Source organism: Ictalurus punctatus, chromosome 10 (genome assembly GCF_001660625.3).
Source record: "Ictalurus punctatus breed USDA103 chromosome 10, Coco_2.0, whole genome shotgun sequence".
Classification (NCBI taxonomy): Eukaryota; Metazoa; Chordata; class Actinopteri; order Siluriformes; family Ictaluridae; genus Ictalurus; species Ictalurus punctatus.
Window position 1 is genome coordinate 24,731,720 of NC_030425.2, and position 21,392 is coordinate 24,753,111.

Here is a 21,392-nt window from a genome sequence, read left to right on the forward strand (position 1 = left end):
AGTTTATCCTATTAGTGCTTGGATATAAGTGGACATGACTCATCTGATCAAGGATGACATTTATCCACAACCTGGCACTGGACACATGCTCTTTAGCACTCGTCTCTCCAATCCAGTCCGTAACATGCACATTATATAAATTCCCCAGGATTGATTGGACCTGTTTGGGAAAGGGCGACATCATTACAGGTTCATTAGGCACTTTATCCTGATCAGAGTTGTAGCCTATCCTGAAAATACTGAGCATAAGGCAGGAATACACCCTGAAAGCCCTGCAGGGCATCACACAAATAAACACTCATTCATATCTGGTGGCAGTTTAGAGCAGCCAATCCAAATCCACACGTTTTTTGGAAGGTAGGAGAAACTGAGAAGGAACACTACCTGCTACACTACTGTACTGCCCCTCTCGCTAAAGCTTATTTAAGTGATGTTTATTTATGTATATATATATAATTTCTTCATTTTCAACTGCCGACCACAACATCCCTCTCTGCATTATTGTCTAACTTGAAATAGGAAGTAAATTTCCACCAATTATTAACATTTACTTGGTGAATGGCCCCCTGGAAGCTTTCACACATGGTGCCATCCATCCATACCTGAATTCACTTAAGGTGAACCATGGAGTGGAGTTTTCAGATAGACCAGAGACTTCCTGCAACCGCACCCTGGTTCGAAAACATCATATGGGTTCATTTTCTCATATGACTAAATGTACTGAACCCTCAGGGTAAATGGACTTTTGGGTCCAGGAACAAGGGCAAGTATGAACGTGCCCTTACAGAGTTTAGTTTTGGCTTTTTATTCTACCAGTCAAAATCATGGAACTGTTGTTACCAGCAAACCATACCTTTTTTTCATACAAACCATACCACAGTTGACAACTACTGTATGGTTTTTGGTATCTTCTCAAGCTGGTGGAAGCTAACATTTTTTATTAATGAAATTACAACATGTTAAATGTTTTATCCATTTATAGTAATTTAATGTTAATATAGATTGAACAAGTTGCATTGTTCAATCTTCAAGCCATTCTCTTACCATCCTCTTTTTATGCCTCTGCCATTAAGTCATGGAGGATTGTCCATCTGTCTGTCCATCTGTCTGTCTGTCCATTTGTCCATCCATCTGCCCCTATATCTCAAGAACATGTGGTCGAATATTTATAGGATTTATATAGAATTATCATTGTAACTAGCAGATACACTAAATTTAGTTTGGTTTTTATTCGAACAAGGTAAGTCAAGGCACATGTATGAAATAGATTCTATTCAACAACATCCTTCATGTTTGAAGTATTTTGTAAGGGTATTTCTGGCTCACAAATTAGTAACAGGAAAGACTAGACTTCTTGGTGATGGAGGCATCCCCCATTGATGCCATTGTTCTTTCTCTTGAAATTCATAAGACAATAAAGGCAAATTGTCATCGTACAGAGAAACGTAAAATGTCCTCTGTCCAGTTTTACCTCTGACTGTTACAAAGTGCTGACAGTGGAGACGTCCACAAACGCTAATGTTTCTCAGAGAAACTATTACTTTTTTTTTTTTTTATGTTTATATTGATCATCTGCCATAGAAATCCCTCTGTAATCATCACCTTCTGACTAATTTATCAACATCTTCTGACCAATCAGAGTATAGGATACAGCAGTGCTGTGTTATAAATGAAACTAACACATTCAAAGTGAAACAGTGATCTAGATATCACTTGGAAAGACACTGGTAATGAATTTTATTATTCCATTCAGTGATGCTCTCCAGAGAGGGAACACACTATCCCCTCAGGGCAAACTTGTGACCCTGACCACATAATTTGTTTCAAAAACAGGAAGCAGTATTCCCTCTTGACAGGAAGTTCCGCTGCTAAACATAATTCTGTTCATGAAACATGTTGTCAAGCAGCAGAGGTCATGCACAGACAAGTGCAAGAGATGTGGAAGCTGGGCGTTAACATTTTGTTTGTTTATGATATCATCGTGGTGGGATTGTTTAAAATTATATGCTGTTTTTTAAAAAAAAAAAAAAAACAGCACGGCTTTGCTGGAGTTTGGCATTTGGAAAAGGGGAGGGTTTAACAAGAGTCTAGAGGGAATAAGAACAGTGAACTGACTTTGCAGTCTCGTTTTTCACTGTATGTCTGCTTTTGTACCGAGTGTGTGTGTGTGCGTGTGTGTGTGTGTGTGTGTGTGTGTGTGATGTCACCAACCATGGCTGCCAAATGTTTGAGTGTGTGTTAGGAGAGCGTGGTGGCTGGCTGGCCCCCCAAGCAGGCCAGGCTGCTGGAAGCAGAATGCAAACCTCATTTCAAAAGTAGGGAAAAAAGCGAAAACACAAGCCCTTCTGATTAGGGCATGAGCCCAGATGAAAGGCGGCAGGACCAATCAGCAATGAGTTAGGGGCACCCAGGGAGGAAGTGGGCCCGCCACAGGCATTCTGGTTTGTCTAGTTGTTACTATTGAAACGGCTACCAGAAACAGAAACAAATCTTTTTAAAAAAAAAAAATGGAGGTGGGGGCAGAGGAGGAGGAGAAGTACATTGTGGAAAATGTTATGATAATCAACTCGACTTTTTGAGACTGTAGAAAGATTTAGGGGGAAAAGTTTTGAAAAAAACCCTAAAAGGTGTTTTTATAATATCAAGCTTTTTACAGGCTTTTTTGGGCTTCGTATCATCATTCATTCACTCATTCATTCATTTATTTCATCTTCAGTACCCATTTTTGGACTGAGGTGGATCCAGAGCCTATGATCCCTCATGGGAATACAACTTGATGACAGTCCCACACACACACACACACACACACACACACACACACACACACACACACACACACACACACATTCACACCTGATGCAATTTAGCTAAGTCTCATTTACTAAAAACCTACCAGCATGTTTTTAGGATGTAGGAGGAAACCCGAGAACCTGGGAGGAAACCCACAAGGATACAGGAAGAACATCCATCCATTCATTTTCTGCACCACTTATCCTACACAACCTGGACCCTATCCCAGGGCACTCAAGGCACAAGTTCCCTGGATGGGGTGCCAACCCATTGCAGGGTACAATCACAAACCCATTCACACACCCATTCACAAGCCCATTCTCTTGCCCATTCACACCCCATTCACATACTACAGATAATTAGGAAATGCCAATCAGCCTACAACGCATGTCTTTGGACTGTGGGAGGAAACCGGAGTACCCAGAGGAAGCCCCAAAGCACGAGGAGAACATGTGAACTCTGTACACACAGGTTGATGGTGGGAATCAAACCCCCGAACCTGGAGGTGTAACACATACCTCAAAAGGTTTAGAGTTTTCATCAGCCAGATATTTTGTAGGCGTGTTTGTCTTCGTCTTGATCGTCCTATCCACCCCATCCAATTCTTAATTCTAGTTAGTTACAGCTCTGACAGTATTTCTGCATGGTTTAATATTAATGCGTCCGTTCTAATATGTTTGTATAGTAAGAACTAACACAGGAAGTTGTATAGGAGATACTCCTATTAAAGCAGATTTTTAAAAAATGTGTCTGTTGATATGGAGGTTTTCAGTGAGGAGATATTTGCTTAACCTTTACGGAAGGAGTCTCCAGTATCAGCACTTGCAACAATCAGAGGTAAAGGTGTTTCTTTAGGTTTGCCACCATTCTTCAGGATAGAGGGCTTTGCACTTTACAGGACAAGCTGTGTTGTTATTAACAAATGTATATACCTGTATATAACATCCCACAACTGTAAATGGAAATATAAATAAATATCAATATGATGTCATTTTTTAATAAATGATAATAATTTTTAAAAAAACTATTAGTGTCGGTGGCAAATTGCTGTGCTATAAGAGGAATAAAGCACTTCAGGACGTGAGGATTTTGGAAATGTTTACCAACTTCGTTAATTATAGTAAATTATTTTCCTCTCAAATAATAGTCATAATTACTTACATAATAGATCGGTTGTGATTAATTAATGAATGTTCGTTGGAGAACTAAGCTGCCAGCTGTGCTAATAGACAACAGGTTTTGAAATTTTAATGAAAAAAAAAAATCATTAAAACAGGCTAACCTCTTTAGTGTTATGTAAAGAACATCATTGCATTAAACCCACCTAAAGTAGCAGACTGAACATCCAAGGAAAACAAGTGCTCTGTATTTTGCATTCGAGCACACGGGCTCCCCATGGCTCTAATTTAGGACCTCTTCAGTTTATCTGCAAAATCGAGAAGAGCTCAAAAATACAAGGGCCAAATTTACAACATATGCTTGTGCATTCTGCACTCCAACCTATATCTCCCATCTATGGTGTTCCTGTCTATCATTCATTTGTGTTCTTTGGTTTCACTTGGCATTAAGATATCTGCAAGGATGGCCTGGCGGTGTTTAAATACAATCATAGCGCTTCCAGCTTGCTTGATGTGGTGAGTATAGTGCAGAGGGCGTCGTGGTCACCCACTCTTCCCAACCTACTACGAGGAAAACGAGGCGAGGGAGACGCTTTGAGCGCATGCCAGAAAATAGTTGTGGACGAAGCTGCGGCTGCACTTTTGGACGGAGATGACAAGGTTTACGTTTTCCACTCATGGCTTGCAGCACATTTTCCCAGAACCCTTCTCCACATGGTTAGCCAGGACGCTCGTGTTGTCTGCTTTACATTCTGCCACACTTTAAAAGGAGGCTCTTAAACATCTCTTACAGACTCATGGTATAGTAGAGCTTGAGAGGTGAACATGATGGATTAGGTAAGGAGATAAATGTGTGAATAAAACAGGTGTGCTGTTAAAGAAAAATAATCAAACAGATAGTAGTATGATGCCTCAATGTTGATTCTTTGTTTTAATGGCACATCCTACAGTGTTTTATTACCCCTAAACCACATCAATTTGACAATGATTACAACTTTTGGTTAATTATTGAACAATGCATAATACCTTTTATCTGTTTATAGTTATGCTTAATGTTGTGGAACATTACCAAAAACAATTTAGTTCCTGTTTTCACTTATGTTATAGCGCTATAAACACTGCAGCTTGTCACGATACTGATAAACAGTCCCTCCAGGTTTTTTGATTGCAAAAATTAAGTTGCAAATTCAACCAAATGCTGCAATATTCAAAGGAGCTTGCGATTTTTACCACAGAATTATCGAAGATCTGGGCCAAGACGCGTCATGTGACATCATCACAATGGGCATTCAGCCAAAGCCCTCTTTGATTCATGTGCATCAAACATGAGTACAGCTAAAAAAAAAAAACTCTGCTAGTTTCATCGGAAATTTTGGGGAAAAAAACCGCATCAAAAGTCAAGCATTTTTGGCCGCAACAATCACAAAAAAAAACTCACTGAAATCCTGTACATGCTGATAATCTACTAAGCCCTCTGTACTGAAAAGTTTCACATGACGGAAACGTTACTGTTTCAAAGCATTGACGCTGGAGCCTGCTTCCAAAATTGCTAAATAAACATCTCACAGAAAACTTCACCATGTCAATTACATGCATTTCTTGTTTATCTGAAGGGTCCACTATACAACTCCTTGTCTAAGTAGTTACCATAGAAACGATAACATATTAGAATGAATATAAATACTCTCAGAGTTCATGTTATAGAAAATGAATCAACACATTCTGACCAATCAGATTCAAGCATTCAACAGTGCTATTGAGTACTTTTACACCTCAGAGCCATTTCTTTTTTCATTTCCACCATTCATGGTTATGTTGGATCCACAGCCACCATACAATCCACTCGTTGCTTGATTAGATTGCCAGAGATTAGGTTAGTGTTTACTGCTCCTTTGAGAGGTGGTAGGAACAGCAGACTAATGATAAGAGACATCTTGAAATGTTGTTTGGAGCAAATCAGATCTGTATCTTAAGTATTGGATTTCAGTTTACATCTGAAGTTTTTGTCATTGGCAGCGCATGGACGAGTATACATGAATCAGAGTTATTTGGAACTATATAGACACAACAAGCAGGCACGGAATTTAGTTAGCCTTTCTTGATCAAAGTCCAAACCCGCCAATGTTTTTTTCTGAGATCTTATAAGCAATAAAGTAATCAATGGGCGTCAGATGGCCTGGATAAAATCTGATCCCTAACAGACAAATCAGTCAAAATGATCAATAAATATCGAACACACTGATTATGCACTTTATGGTTGTACACACACTAGACAAACATGAGCAGATTTTCCTAATCATCTCTGATTCACAATTTCAGGGCAGCATGTGTTTTAGATTAATAAGGAGTGTTGCAAATATTCTAAAGGACTTAAAGTTTTCATTGATTTTTTGTTGTTGTTGTTGTTACAATCAATTAGATGTCTGCCAAAGAATGGTTAAAGAAGAATTTAAAAAATGTTTTGGAATGGCCAAGTCAATGTCCTGACCTTAATCTAATAGAAATGTTGTGGAAGGACCTGAAGCAAGCAGTTTGTGTGAGGAAACCCACCAACATCCCAGAGTTGAAGCTGTTCTATACTGAGGGACGGGCTAAAATTCCTCCAAGCCGATATGCGGGACTGATCAACAGTTACTGGAAACGTTTAATTACAGTTATTGCTGCACAATAGTCCACAATAATGCACCAGATACTGAAACATACTTTTGCCAGTCACAGATATGTAATATGGAATCATTTTCCTCAATAAATAAATGACGGAGTATAATATTGTTGTCTAATTTGCTTAAATTGGTTCTCTTTATTTACTTTTAGGACTGATGATCAAGCACCACTGTATATGCACTAATAATTAGCACATCAGGAAATAATGGAGTGCATACATTAACCATTCATTGCCAGTGATAATGCTAATAATTAAGTATTAGCATCTTGTTAACTTGTTCTGTTAATTAATATGGTGACTTTCACTAATAATAATAATGTACATTATACCACACAGTCCTATATATTCTAAACACTGTTTAGGATTTCAGCTTTTATTTCCTGGTATTTATATCTAGACGTGTTAAACACCATAAAATATACACCCTTTTGTATCAGACTACCCAGTTTTTAGATGAGCAAAATTATAGGAACAAATAATATTGAAGTAAATTAAAGTCAATAACACTAAATAATTGCTGCATATTCCTCGCTTGCAATAACTGCATCAAGCCTGTTATTCACTGACATCACCAAATTGTTGGTTTCTTCTTTTGTGATGTTTTTGCAGGCTTTTAACTGCTCTTTTGGTTGTTTGTTTCAGGGGTTTCTCCCTTCAGTCTCCTCGTCAGGAGGTGAAATGCTGCTCAATTGGGTTTAGGTCTGGTGATTGACATGGCCAGGGTAAAACCTTTAAATGGGTTTAAAAAGAAATACACTGTGGCAACAGATAAGAGTTGTTTTTGGAAAACATCAACTTTGGCATGTAACCACCCCATCACTGCTTATTTTCCTACAACAGCATGCCTCATGTTTTATTCATTACCTATTAAAGTGCATAATGTACGTTAACCCAAACATATTTAATTAACTTTTGCAATTCTTAGCCAGCACTACTAACATGAGACGACATGATCAAAATCAACACGCTTTATCGGCACCATGTTATAAAATTGGATGCTTTGACAATTTCACAGCAAACCAGTCCATTCTAGGGCACAGAAAGAACGACAGATTATGCTAATAGGTGAGCAAAAGTCTTAGAACAGATAATCATACAGTAAAAATCAGTTAATATAACACTTTTTGTGAATGTGTGCCCGGCGATGGATTGGCATCCAGTCCAGGGTTTCCACCTCCCTGTGACCCATGCCCCCTGGGATAGGCTCCAGGTTCCCCACGAACCAGTAAGGATAAGCGGCATAGAAAATGGATGAATGGATTATTAATGGCATTTCATATATGAATCAGAGGCTGTTTATGTATATGCTTCATTATTTCCTGATATGCTAATGATTAGTGGCTGTGTTAATTCATCATTATGAAAGCATTAGTTAATAGGGTTGTCACAATACCATAAACATATCTTACGATACTATACCAGCTGAAGTATCACAGTACACCATGAAATATTGTGTTAATTCATAATTTAAATTTACAAAATGAACCAAATTTACAGAAATACATAGATATAAATGATATAAATGAAACAGACAAACCGAGAATGAATAATTGGCCATTGTAAAAACAGAAGAACAATCATACAATTGGCAAGCAACCAATTCAATGTGCCACATATTTCATCTATTGTTCCCTAGAGCAGTGAAATCATGCCAATGGAAATTACCTACAGAGAACTAACAATGAACACAACATTTGCAATAAATAACTGAATTTTGAAACAAACTCCAACAAGCTAAAACCTTAAAATGTGGAATGTTAACTCACTTACTATCAAACATGGCTAATTTTAGTGTTTACACACAGCAGATAGCATAATGTTAGCTCAATTAGGCTAATTTTTATATTTACACACAGCGGTTAGCATAACGTTAACTTGCTTCAGCTACTTCTAGTGTTTAGACATAGTGGTTAGGGTAAACATTAGCTCGCTTTGGCTAATTTTAGTATACACACACAGCGGTTAGCGTAACGTTAGCTCGCTTACAAACAGGAAATATTTAAGGATTAAGGTAAAGAATTTAGGCTCAATGAAGTGTCAATATCCTTTGTGTATTCTGCAAAAGCAGTGAGATGTGTCGTTTTATCGAAAATAGTATTAACTGTCGCATATACAACATTACTTACGGTACTACCATATTGACAATAATACTGTTGAAAAAATATAGTGGCATCGGTGGTATTTTAAGGCTCAACCCTAACCCTAACCCTAACCCTACCATAGTACCGGTATGCCGTGCAACCCTATTAGTTAAGTTTTAATATATTAATGTAGTAAAGTGTTACCAAATCCCCTTAATAGTTCATTTCTGTCTGAGCTCACAGTACTATTCAGCAGAAGATGATGTCCTCCATTAGACCAGTTTACTCAAGCAACAAATTTGTCTGAAATCTGCATCAGATTTGATGATGTGAAAGATGAATGTGTAATGCACCTGGGGCTGAATTCGGCAGGTATAGTGTGCCTCAAGGCTGGCAGAGGAGATAGACATCAGTCTGGCTGGTATCCTGTGCTACAGAGAGGTAAGCTATCCTGCATCAGCAGCAGCCATTGGCCTTACACCTCAACTTCCTCTAGCTATTACCATTCTGAAGCAGCAGCAGCCATTGCCTTACACCTCAACTTCCTCTAGCTATTACCATAAGTCGAGTCGAGTCGAGCCTTACCGTGCAGTGGACAAGTGCCAATAGACAGTTCCTGAAAGTTCTTGACAGACCCTCTCTTAGGTCAAAAACCACAATTAATGTAACATGACTAAATCATTTCCCTCCAATGCAATGCACAAAGGATTTAAGCGAATATGAATAGATTTTTCAGATTGAACAAATAATGTGTTTTAAACGGACACAAATACAAGAGATACACTATTTAGTTTTTGTTTGTTTATACGTTTGGCTTACAAAGTCCATGTTGCGTGATGCATTTACATCAATTATTCATCCTTAGTAACTGCCTGGACAGGATCATTTTTATGTTTTGGGAAACAGAACCAGCTCAATTTGTAAGAAAATATTGCAGACAGGTGCAAATAAAAATAATAACTGCATTTATTATATAAAAAAGGATTTTCAAAAAAGACACAGTCTCAGGCACAGCTCTGATTGAAACCAACTACATCAAGTGATGTAGCTGACGTTGAAGAACTGAACATGCTGACATTTCTACCTCTGTTATTTTCTACTCCTACCTCAGGGTCATAAAAAAAAGAAATTACAGATATTTGGAGCACTACGCAGATTCACAAATTTACTAATTGATTCAGACTTTTAAAACATGAAACTTAAATTGTGTAACTGTGATGCTGCAGGCTAGAGGAAGTGATGTCCTTTTGTATTAGTTCCACAAAGGTTCATTTCAATGGCCTACAGCACAGATGAATGTCCAAATGTTTCTTTTGATTTATCTATAAAAGGTTGCTTTGTGCACATTAGCCTCAAAACTTGCATGCATGCGCACATGTATCTCTGTCCTGGCTTGCAAAAAGGCATCTTCTTTCTAGTGAAATGCAAATATGACAGGATTTAATAATACATGCAAAACCTGCATTTCAGGTAGTGCTTCCAAACTTCCAACATACACTAAATCTGGCGAGGCTTGGAGGGTGGGGGGGGGGGGGGTGGGGGGGCTGTTGCAGGAGGTTTGGGGGAGTAGCTTTTCAGTCTGCATGCACAAGCATTCGCAGTGTAAACTAGACTTCTCTCCTTCATCATGGCAAACCTGATTAAGATTGTGCCCCAGACAGGACTCAGAATCTGAAACCACTTAGAGAGGGAGAAAGAGAGAGAGAGAGAGAGAGAGACAGAGAGTGGGGGGGAGAGAGAGAGAGAGAGAGAGAGAGAGAGAGAGAGAGAGAGAGAGAGAGAGAGAAACTTACTTGAGAAGAATGAAAAGCTCAGTGTTGCTATTAGAAAGCCATCAGACTTGGCAGGAGTGGTAAGCTCGTTGGGGGGGGCTGGCCGTGTCTCATTATATCGGCCCCCCATTTCAAAGTCTACCAGGATATTGTAAGATTGATCGCAGCAGCCAAAAATAACAACATTCAAGTTTCTATAAGGGGACGGACCCGCACAGGCTCGCTTTTGGAGAATTACTCACATTGATGGCGCTGATCTCATTTTAAACAAAACTAACAGGCAAGTGAGTGGGTTTTATAATTCAGGCATTAACACTTAGGGACTGGTGTGCGATTATTATGTCTACGTGAAGCAGTGAAGCGTGTATTTATGTACGTCTATGAACAGAAAGTGTAAAGTCTAATATAAATAGATGTTCCTCATGGTTGTTTGGAGTAAGGGTGGCCAAGTCTGGCTATACTTAGTGGGCTATAGTTCACAGTAGCATAGCACTGAGGTCCCTCGGGGCCCGACTGTAATCAGAGCAGAGGCCCCTCTAAACTGCGAGTGCTCGCCCTCCCCCAGCTATGGCTCAGCTCACGCCCGGGTGGCATCCGGAGGTCATCTGTCCAAACTCAGATGTTTTGAGGCAATACCTCTCAATCTTGAGGGCCCCTATTTTGGGGACCGTTTAGAAGTGAAAATGTAACCTGCTGTTTAACAGACGCCAGTTTTATGGAGAATTGGGAGTGGAAGAGTGAACTGTTGTGGCAATTACGTTAGAACCTTGACCAGTCATTGCAATCCTTTAGTGATGAGCACAGAACATTTGTGTAACACTCTTCCTTAACAGACTTTGTGTGAATTCTGCAGTATGTCAGTTGTGTGTTCATAACATTATAATTATATTCATCATTATATTCATACTTGCAGGTGTGCTTTACTGGAAATCTGGAAACACAACAACAAATCAAACACTGCGATTCATCTAAAGCGCCACAGCAAAACCAAGAACACATCAGCAAAAGTAATAACAGAAAATCAAAAGCCAGCAAATCAGATAACACAGCAGCAAGTAAGACAAAACAACAGCAAATCAAAATCGCAGAAAAACAAAGAAACAGGTAATGTTTGCAGTTTTTCAGAACTTCAGAATTCTGTTAATGTGGATTCATGTCTGTGTATTTAAAGGTTGGATGGAGTATTACACTTACAGCTTTGTTCACCAGGGAGGACTCCCAATCCTACACTCAGATAACACCTTCTCACACCCTTATGTGGTCACAACCCACACTGTATTATCAGCAGACGCCATATAGTTCAAGATGTTCACACTGATAAGTACAGTATGTCAGAGACAGCATAACGACCATCTCTGGCTTTTTTACAACAACAAAATACACAATTTTACCATAATAGTTTGGTCAGTCTTGTGGTTACAATCAATAATTATTGAGTTCTGTGAAACTTTTTAACAAAGCCTAGGGTCCATGTGTTCAAAATATGATGTTGAGAGGTAATTTTATGTCCAAGCAGTTTGGTTGGATGTAAATTGCTTATGTAGAACCATAGTAGTATGGATTTTTAGACTAATGAATTTCTCATGTGTTGAATTATTATTTAAAATCCAAGTTTGTTCTTGCTTCTCCAGCATTTAGAGAATTTGATTGAGAAGTGATTGTGCAGTGCTAGTAAAGAAAAGTATTTTTAACCAATCTGCACTGCGAATCACACGAGTGAGCTGAACTTCCTAGTTATTTAAGAGATTTGAAAACCATTGGTTTATTCTACAAAAAAAACATATATAATAAAAATGCTGGAAAATTAGAAGTGACAATATGATATTTAGTTATATAGCATGTTTATAATGCTCAAATAAATTGGGTCTTTACCGTGGTGTGTGATGTGATTTTAGTGTGCTTAGTATATTTTTTTTCCTATTTGTTCTTTTTTTAAATGAAACATCAATCTATCAAGGTACAGCAGATGTTGATAATACAGATATCACTAATACAGATGTTGATTAATGTGTATTGTTCCTAAAGGAAGAAAGAAAACTGCTGTTTCTGCACCATAGCTAATAGTTATGATGGATTTCATTGGAATACTTTACCTCTGTCCTATGTGTTATTTAATTATTCATCTTTTATAAGCGATTAGGAGAGGCTGCTACCACATCTGGCAGCTCTGCCAGGTGCTCGTGCCCACACGACGCTCTGGAATGGAGGAAACCTTGCCCAGCCTGCCAGCTCCACCTGAAGCTTTGGACCTTGTTCAGCACAGAGCCCCAGCCATAAACAAACTCTCATTTACCACTTTAATCGCCAGACCTGGTGTTTTGAGTTTTACATAATGGGTTTAAGTAATGCTTCTTGTTTTCTGCACCATTTAAGTGAAAGCCAAGCAGCGCTCCCAGAGAATGGCAGCAGGCTTAGGCATGAATGGATGTTCTCCACATTCCTGCCATTATGACGATGCTGCATTTTGGATGGTGACGAGCGTGAATCTTAAAGGCTGTGGTAGACCAGAAGGAAGGAGGAGGGAACGGGAAAGATGAATGGCCAGTGCAGCTAAAAGGCATTTGCTTTTTCTCTGGCCTTCTTTCTCCCAGCTGTTTTTCATTGCTCCTGTCAGAGATGTCGTTTGTGTTTGAGGTTGAAGGCTGTGGGGGGGACGGCAGTCTCGCCTCAGCCCTGATGGCTTTAGCTGCTGCTCCACTAGCTCTCTAGGCATTGTAAATGTCCATCAGGATAGGCTATTAAAAGCTGTACAAGTCACTGTTCTTTGTGTTTCGACCACTTGACACAACTCGATGCAAAGAACGTCAAGCGGAGCCACATGCTTACGGCTTCTCTGGACATTACAACTTACATCAAACAAGGTGAAAGTGGCAGATGGAAAAACAGGAGCCTAATAATGTACAGTAGCTAACCTGGCTTGTTATGATAGCTAATTAACTATATTAATTAACAACATTTGTAGTCATTACATACTTAATCCAATTATTTGGCACTGTTTGAAATCTGCACTTATGCAAAAAGATTTCTAGGGTCAACATTGAAATTATTTATTGCAATTCTTCAGGTAGCCTTTTCTTATTCACTCTAATCTTATATTTAAAATTATATTATAAATAAATGAAATTGATCAACAACCAGTTGGGTGAGATTTGATTATTTGGCAGAGTTGACTATTTTCCCCAAAAACAGCACATCCTGAAATGCTTTATGTCTCTTATACCATGGCAATCTGCCAAGTATTACAATTTTGAATTGAAAAAGAAATGACACAACGCACTTTTTATCCATTTATAGTTACATATGATGTTGTGGTACATTTGTAAAACAAGTTAGTTGCTCTTATCGCGTGTGCTATAGCAGTCATTCTTTCACCAGCTGCTGAAACAAGTTCAACAAGTTAATGAAACAAGAAAATGGAGCTTGATGACAAAAAATAGCACAAGGCCTTCTTTTCTGAAGACTTCCTGTGCCGTACCGTTTTAACGTGGACTGTTACAAAGTGCTGAAAAATGCTAAATAAATATCTCCTTATAGAAAACTTCACCTTGTAAACAATTACATGCTTATATATATATATATATATATATAAGCATATATATATATATATCTTCTGAACTAAATCAGAATAAAAAATTTAACAGCAGTATGGTATAATTACGGTTATTGTAGTTCTAGTTTACCCTAGTGTTGTGGAGTCTTAACATGTTTGGGAAGCGGAGTGTGTTAGTTGGACAGTTGAAACGTTTAAATGGGGGGCTCAGGATTTAACCGATACTGAAAACTAAGCACCGATACCTACAATCGATCAGAATTAATTTACTGAAGAAGCCGAATATCATGTTCCGGATTAAAATATAATTAATTCCACAGTTTTGCAGTGCACTGATGTAAAGTGGCTGGTGATTCATAACACATCCCAAGTTCCTTAATCTCTCTGACCTCTGTGTCTTAGTGAAACTATCGCCACATTATGCATGTGAATAATGTGGGAGGAATAAAGCGACATCCAGCAGTTATCACCGTGTCACCACCAATTGTATGATAATGTCAGATGTAAAGTGGCATGTAGCTCTACTGGTTTTAATGTTCTTGTCTGCAGCCTGTTCACAAACCGCTGGCTCACACAGGGTGACAATAGGCCCATTACAAAGGGAAAAATAAAGCAAACAAATAAGCTTTTCACATGCAAAGAGGCTCTGTAATGCTCTCTTAACTACTGACACTCTAACTCTGAATATCAATTGTCCAGCAACACCAAAAAATGGGTATGCATTGAAAATCAACAATACTGGTAAAAACTAGTTTTACAATTGTGTTATAACACAAACGTATATATATATATATATATATATATATATATATATATATATATATATATATATATATATATATATATATATATATATATATATATATATATATATATACATACATATGTGTGTGTGTGTGTGTGTATATATATACACGTACATACAGTTTTATATATATATATATATATATATAACTGTATGTACGTGTATATATATATACACACACACACACACACACACACTCATGTATATGTGTATATATATATATATATATATATATATATATATATATATATATATATATATATATATATATATATATATATATATATATATATATACATATACATATATTTGTGTGTGTGTGTGTGTGTGTGTGTGTGTGTGTATATACGTACATACAGTTATAGTTTAGCAGCAATGGCAAGAAATGTTTTCTTATGGAAAATGCGTAAAGAGAGTGAATGAGGGTCAAACCCTAAAATGTGTCTTAAGATCACTTTGAACTGGGGTGGGCTTGAAAGCGGCCACAAATAGGTTTGTGAGAGTCACAGCCAAAGGTCACATTCCCTTGGCTTTTGGCTGGCATAATTAATATTTATAAGGGTTTAATGCCAGATAGACATCCTCACCAGCACTCCCACACAAACACACACACTCACACTCTCACACATGCTGACTTCCTTTAGTCATAAATCTCTTCCATATAAAAGTAGCACGAATTACAAAGAAATCTGGTGAATACTTGCATGTTCCCTGGAAAATTTATTAGCTGTGCACTCTGAGACCTTTCCCTTCTTCCTATACAGAAATCACCTCAATACCCACTCCACTATAATCACCCAGTTTGTGTTGGGTCGGATTTACAGTGCACTGAAGTGGAAAGAACAAAAAACTGTCCGAATTATTAACATAATTGCAAGTGCTAGTGATGAGGTATTGGCCTCGTTTGTCAAGCCGTAAGAAAATAATTTATTTGTAAATCATTCTGAGGAGCACTGCCACAAGAAATGGGGATTTGGGGAAAATGTTTGATGCTACATTTCCAAAGTTTGTGTATAGTTACATATTAAGTTAAGAAGAGTCTCAGGTACGTATAAAAAGAATCAGGGGTGGAAAGCACGCGTACATTCTTATTTTACTGAAGTACAGTTTTGGAAGATTCATACTTCAATACTGAAGAGGAAAAAAATGTATACTTTACTCCTTAATTTTTCATTTTGACCTTCAAATTTCTTATGTACTTATATTACAAACCTCTGATGCCATAACATTTTTCGTGTTTTCTATTTTTTTTTCCTAGTATGATGTATCTCCCATGTAAAATTGAAATATCAGCCTTTAAAAGTTGCCATTGAATCCAAAGAAGTATGTTGAGTTAAGCCAGCCAGCTAGTTGAGTTTTGTAAATTAGCTTGTTTAATTAGCTAGCTAGTTTACTTTTGTAACTTGTCTTGTTAAATTAGCTAGTTTACTCTTAACTTAAACCAGCTTGCTGGTTAATTTTTGTAAATTAGCTTGCTCAATTATGTAACTGTTTTGGGTTTTGTAAATTAACTTGTTCTTAGCCGGTGTAAATTAGCTAGTAAAGTTTTGTTTTTGTTGCTAACCTACCAATATGTAGGCAAACACTCGCTAACCAACAAGCAAAATTCTAGGTTTGTCTGAGATAGTCCTTTTATCAGTTTAAAATATTTACTTGAGCATGTTTAAATGTAAAAGTACTTTTAACTTTTTCATCTCTCAAGTAGACTTTTGACTCCATGCTTCCACTTTAAATTAAGATTTTGACCTATACTCTTAGTAGTATACTTTCTTAGTACTTACTAGTCTTTCCCATGTCACTTATGTAAACCTCGACTGTTAGGCTAGAAATTGTATAAGATATAACAAATATTGTATTGTTATGAGCTACTTCAAATTTATATACGGTGAGGTTTGCATGCACAAATTGTGAATGTTTTGTTAAACTTGTTTCATGTTAATGAGTTGAAAGTAATATATATATATATATATATATATATATATATATATATATATATATATATATATATATATATATATATATATATATATATTAACCCCATAATTTAAGACAAATACGGCTATTCATTCAATTAGGACAAAAGTAATGGCGCCCTATACAAGCAGGAGGAGTTATTGTGTGTCAGCTTTCCTTTGAACATGCTTGGTAATTTATGGGTGATTGGTGTTTACCAAAATGCACATGTGAGTATAAAGAAAATTAGTGTTGAAACTTTATTGAATCTGATGGGGGAAAAAGTTTACTTTCAGTTCAAAAGTTTACTTTGGCCTTTGAAAACGTTTACGCACAACTTTACTAAAAGATTGATAAATGAGGCCCATTGTGAGCATGATTATGTTACATAAAGAGGGATGGGATTGTGGATGATGGAAACCCTGCTGAGCTTCCTCGCTCATCTGCCTCAGTCCCAGCATCCTGCGGTCCGCGCTGGCGTGAACATTGCTAACCTGATTAGCAGCACACATGGCTCTTTGGCTTTGTGTGTTTGCGCTGCGTTTTTGTCCCTGACCCAGGCGAGAGTTCAAATGGGATTACGTCCCCCGTGAACAGAGCGGTCCTCAATGGTCATGCAGCGATCGGGGCAGCAAAGGCGAGAATGTTAGAATTAAATGGAGAGAGAGATAGAGAAAGAGTGAGGGCAAGGAGTAGGAGGGAGACAGCGACGTGCACAAACGCACAAGTAGACAGGATAATGAGTCTGCCAATGCTTCAGATGTGCTGGATAAGACAACAGAGCAGAGAGAAAACTGATCTGTAGGAACAGAATGAAGGCCATGCTAAATTCACATCAGATTCAGTAGAGTCCCAAGTGAAGAAAGAGAGAGATCAAACCTTAATGGCTCGTTATGGCTAATAAAGAGCATGTCAAGTGAGTGCGTTATATTCTGAGATGGAGAGAAGATGAGGCCCATGAGGGAACATAAATATGCATATTCCCATGCCAAACAATGCCCACATCATCACCTCTAGCTGACAAGCTCTCGTCTTACTGCTGTCGGGCCAAACACACACTCTTCCCTGAAAATGCACTTCTGGCTTTTGTTTTGTTTTGTTTTGTTTTTGAATTGCGCACACATCCTCTTGAAATATGACACATTTAATGAACAAACTGAAAGAATGTATTAGTACAAGTTGTCCTCCTGTGTCAACATAAGAAACTTAACACTAACAGCAAATGTTCAGCCTCAGACATAGTTAGTAAAAATACCACCTTACTCCTCCTAAATAAATAGTCTGGTAAAAGTTCAAATACAGCTTCAAATTCTTCACACAAGATAAAGTAGAAAAGTTTAAACTCTTCTAGCTGACTGAGAAACTGCAAGAAAGTTGCACAATAAAAAAAAGAAATCTGCCTCAATTCAATTTCAGGTCACACACTGACTTTAGTTAATGATGGGGGTCTTTCAATAAGTAACTGAGGTACATTCGAAAAAATTTGCTATAAGGTTAACTAACAACAGATGTATTCCTAATCTCCTAGCTAGCATGATAATAACTAGGTGAATGGTAATTGCTAGAGATAACAAAACAAAGTGCCTTGATAAATACATACATTGAAAATCAAGATATTATGGTAACTTTTCTTTGTGAAGGCCACATTTATAATGACTGATGAATACATTCTTAATCTGTTATAATACTGCATCAGTTTATTAGTGCATTATGTTTAGTCGTAGACACATCAAGTTCTTAACTAGAAGTAATAAAGTTCATTGTATGATTCCCTGGTAAACTCAGTAGTATAATTAATTTATTCAAGAAATAAATCAACACCAATCTTATGATTTGTCAGGCAAAGCATGTTTTTTTTTACATATCAATAATATATCATGTTAATTTATAATGCATAATAAAGATAGCAATAAAGTGTAATTCATTTTCTTAATTAATGATTACAATGTGCCTATGAATGCATTATTATAGTCATAAAGATGACCTTCATAGAAAGTGTTGATATTTCTTTTGAAATGTAGGTAAAAGTCAAAATTATTAATTGAAAGAAAAAAGCTACAATAAAAAAAAAAAAAGAAAGAAAAAAAGAAAAAGTATTTGTACTTTGTTACTTTCCACATCTGGCATTGCAACCTATTCATTCATTAAATCCTAAACCTATGCACTACTATCTATCCATCTATTTTCTATACCGCTTATGCTACACGGTCCTGGGGAACCTGGAGCCTATCCCAGGGCGCATCGGGCACAAGGCAGGGTACACCCTGGACAGGGTGCCAATCCATCGCAGACTACAATAACACACTATGGACAATTTGGAAATGCCAATCAGCCTATCATGCATGTCTTTGGACTGGGGGAGGAAACCGGAATACCCAGAGGAAACCCCCGTAGCACAGGGAGAACATGCAAACTCCGCAGACACAGGGCAGAGATGCAAATCGAACCCCCAACCCTGGAGGTGTGAGGCGAACGTACTAACCACTAATCCACTGTGTGCTGTATTTTTTTATTATACAGTATTCTTTTTTAAATCAATAAAAAAGCAGGAAGATGACTCATAGTGTATATTAGATATACCTCTCCATTATCTGATGCACCTGTAGCTCTCATATGACTAATGTCAGTGTAAACAGAAAAGCAAACAAAACTGTTAACGTGTGCACAGCACTTAATTACTTAATATGTTATGTGGACTTTTTTTTTTTTTTTGGCTGGGCGGGGTTGCTGTGTGTATGTTTTTATTAACGTACTGCACCATCTCACGCACTTCACTGTTCTTAAAGACTACCCACTGCTCACCTCCTGTCACCCCTCTAATATCTTTCTCATTTCATTTACATATTATTCTAATTATACCCGCACTGCTTTATTTGCGTGACACCCTTCAAAATGTCATTAGCCTGCTATGACAAAAAGGTTTTCCACACCATCCATAAAAAAAAGAAAAGAAAAAAAGATTAACGTTCCAAAATTCTAATATTTATTATATATTTATGGGGCAACACTAACTGATCTTATCTGCAGGATCTTCTGCAGCAGGGACTTTTCCAGCATTTTCACATGGTTAATCATATATACACTTGTCATCTATCGAGGGAACAGGCTGCTGTCTTTTTAGGCTGCCAAGGCAAAACTCATGCAAAGTTATGCAAATGACGGGTGCGGAGCGTGCCACAAACACATCACCATTTTTATGAAGGGTCAAACAAAAGCCACACACTAAGCATATACACTCATCAGATCTCGTTGGGCCTCGGGCTGGATTGGATTTCCTGATGCACATGACACAAAAGCTCTCTTCCCGCTGAATATTAATGAAAGAGAATGAGAGTTTGGAGGACATTTAGGACAACCTCTGCCCAGCTGACAACTTTCCCTTGCTCCAGTAATGACGTGTAACTGGTTTCAATCAACTACTTAAAGCTCTTTCAACTAAATTGACTATTTAAGCTATTTAATAATACTAATAATAAGTAACAAATAAACCAGAGTTACTGTTACCGCTCTGAAGTTTATTCTTTTGCTATGAGAGCAAATCCTGTTATTTCTCATTTTAATTGATGAAAGATCCATATGTCATACTTTCTACCCATCTATCAGTAGTTTTAATGTTGTGCAACATCAGCGAAACAAGTTAGTTCCTGTTATCCCTTAGGTTGAAGCATGTATAAACATCCATGTCATTCCCTCACCTTCCTCTCTTTTGTCTTTCTCTTGAAGTTAACAAAACAAAAGAATAATCCAGCTTGTCGTGCTGCAGAGAACCCATAAAGTGCTAAGTCCTCTATACAGAAGACTATCCGGTGTCTATAAAAACTTTTCTTTTTTTTTTAAGTTACTCATTTAAAGATAAAGTATCAGTTTGGAGACACCTTCCAGCAATAATAAACATCTTCTCATATCATATTAACGATTTGACACGTTTTTAAATCTGTTTATGTGGAGCATCGTCGTACAAGTCTCTGTGAATGAGCTGTTAACTATTGAAACAATTATTAAGAGTGCATTAATATAATCCTGTGAAATGCCTTCTAACCAGTCAGAATCAATTCAACAATGCTGAGGTATAACTGTTAATTTTATAAAAATGTCCTAAATAAATTCCCACCCATAATGTTCTCCCATGTTAATTTATGGAAATGCCTTGTGTTATATCAACATGAGCAGTGTATGGGTTAGGGGTTTTTTTTTTATATACCTTGATTGTATTCCTTGAATCTGACAGCAAAATTATGTATGCAAATACAGTGTGGAGACTGAAAGGGACTCGAGATATATGAGAGGGGGGCAGGCAGAGAGAGTTGTAAAGACTTATCAGGTCACCTGGGGCCATGCTGACAGCCCTTTGAGCAGCACATACAAATAACTGTAGGGAAAAGGAGCAGGTGATAACAGTGCAACAGTCTCCAACCCCTCCTCCTCCTCCTCCCCACACCCATTCGCCAGCATGCTCATACAGTGAGAGAGAGTGTGTGTCAGAAAGTGAGGTCTCTTTGTAAGTGTGTACCTCCACATAGAGGAAAGGAGGGTTAGAAGGGCATTCAGAGGCAAATGAGCAGGGGACCGGCAGCTTGGAGATAGAAAGTCTGTGAGAAAAGGCCTCCGAGGGGTGCGAGACGCTACAGCCAGAGCAGAGGCAGCCAGAACGGTTGTAG

General features: G+C 37.7%; 1 long non-coding RNA gene across 1 annotated transcript; it reads left to right on the plus strand.

Moving 5' to 3' along the window:
* The first annotated feature begins 10,264 nt into the window (after nt 1-10,264).
* On the plus strand, nt 10,265-13,511 carry LOC108270597 (uncharacterized). The gene is made up of 3 exons (XR_001813710.3): nt 10,265-10,710; nt 11,340-11,481; nt 11,598-13,511. It is a non-coding gene; the product is annotated as an uncharacterized LOC108270597 (long non-coding RNA).
* The last annotated feature ends 7,881 nt before the right edge of the window (nt 13,512-21,392 follow it).